The following is a 1,870-nucleotide window of genomic DNA, read 5'->3' on the forward strand; positions in this document are numbered from 1 at the left end:
ATCCTTGCTGACTCAAACTACTGGGTTGAGGGTAACGTCGCCTTCAAAAGAGGGGCCTACTACAATAACTAAGATAATCTCTTAAACAAGTGCAAAAGTGCGAAAATAATCAAAGGTTATACTAATACACGTGTCGGATCCAAGTGATTCATCTTGTCTATCTGTTTTTATTTTTATTTTATTTTCAGCATTTAGTTAGTTTTTATTTCTCTTAGCTTAAAACATTTTTCTAACTTTTTTATTTGGTTAGACGTTGAGGATAAACCGGTATTAAAAGCTCTTGTGTCCTTGGACGACCTCGGTATCTTACCAACACTATACTACGTCCACGATGGGTGCACTTGCCCATATGTGTGTTTAGTGTTAGTGAATATCGTGTTTTATAAATTTAAAACTTGGCTAAAAGTGTAAAAAGGGCTTAATTATATATTAAAAACATATACACACTGACACGCATCAAGTTTTTGGCGCCGTTGCCAGGGACACAAGGATTTTAAGAAAGTTAGGAATCAACGGCCTAATCATCTTTTTATTTTTCTTTAATTTTTAGGATTTTTTTTTAGATTTTTCAGCTTCTGCAGAGCTCAGCACGGGGCCGTGCCTGGTCGGACACGGGCCGTGCTCAGCAAAGTTACTGGCAGTTTTTGTTTTTCAAGTTACAAAAGGCTGACCACGGGGCCGTGCCGGTGCAACACGGGGCCGTGTCCAACCTCCAGTAACTGGGATCTGGAAAACAATCACTGTATTTCCGACCACGGGGCCGTGTTCGCTCAACACGGGGCCGTGGTGAACCTTCTGACCGACATTCTTTTTTGTTTTTATTGCAGGACTTGGAACCCGACACCATCCTCACATAGTGTATGAGCTCCAGTTCTAATAAAGACATAAAAGAACCGCTAGAAGAACCCGAACGCTTTCTCAGAAAAAGGTTAAAAGCCAAAAACCAAGAGAAGGTTTCGGGTGATCCACCCCCAATGGCGGACCAACGTACCCTTATGGATTATCTACGGCCCACCGTAGGTAATCTAGGCGCCGCTATCAATGCTCCGAATGTCGAAGCCAATAACTTCTAGCTCCGACCGCATTTGATACAAATGCTCCAAAACTCCGCAACCTTCCACGGGCTTGCGGACGAGGATCCTCATCTACATATAACTAATTTCTTAGAAATATGTGATACCATTCGGATCAATGGAGCATCAAACGACGCCATACGCCTCCGTATGTTTCCGTTCTCACTAAAAGACCGAGCGAAAGCTTGGCTCAACACCCTCCCAGCTGGATCGGTAAACACCTGGGATGAACTAGCCCAAAAGTTTCTATATAAGTATTTCCCTCCTTCTAAAACTGCTAAATTAATGGCTGAAATTAATACATACTCACAAGAGGACGGGGAATCCTTATATGAAACATGGGAAAGGTTCAAGGAGCTACTACGCAAGTGTCCCCATCATGGCCTCGCAATATGGCAACAAGTATCCACTTTCTACAATGGATTGTTGCCACACACTAGGCAGACACTTGATTCTAGCTCCGGGGGACTTTTAGGTAATCGACGCCCACACGAAATATATAATCAAATTGAGGAAATTGCTCAAACCAATTTTCAATGGCACACTCCCCGGGGAAATAAGTCTATCGCCCCGGGCGCCCATAAGGTCGACGAAAGCACCTCTTTACAAGCCCAAATCGAGGCCCTTTCTTCAAAAATTAAAAAACTAGAAATGACAAAAACAGTCTCGGTTATGGCTTGTGAAGGGTGTGGTGGGTCACATGAAAATTGGAGTTGCATGAAAGAAACGGACGATCAACAAGAAATGGTAAACTACATTGATAATAGACCTAGGCCGTCGGGTCCTCCAACGGGAAC

The 1,870-nt window shown here is 43.2% G+C and overlaps 1 non-coding gene across 1 annotated transcript; it reads right to left on the reverse strand.

Annotated features, from left to right (window-relative positions):
* Positions 1–1,352: 1,352 nt before the first annotated feature.
* On the reverse strand, positions 1,353–1,459 carry LOC118489860. The gene has a single exon (XR_004887873.1). It is a non-coding gene; the product is annotated as a small nucleolar RNA R71 (small nucleolar RNA).
* Positions 1,460–1,870: the final 411 nt, after the last annotated feature.

Source organism: Helianthus annuus, chromosome 2 (genome assembly GCF_002127325.2).
Source record: "Helianthus annuus cultivar XRQ/B chromosome 2, HanXRQr2.0-SUNRISE, whole genome shotgun sequence".
In the NCBI taxonomy this organism is placed as follows: Eukaryota; Viridiplantae; Streptophyta; class Magnoliopsida; order Asterales; family Asteraceae; genus Helianthus; species Helianthus annuus.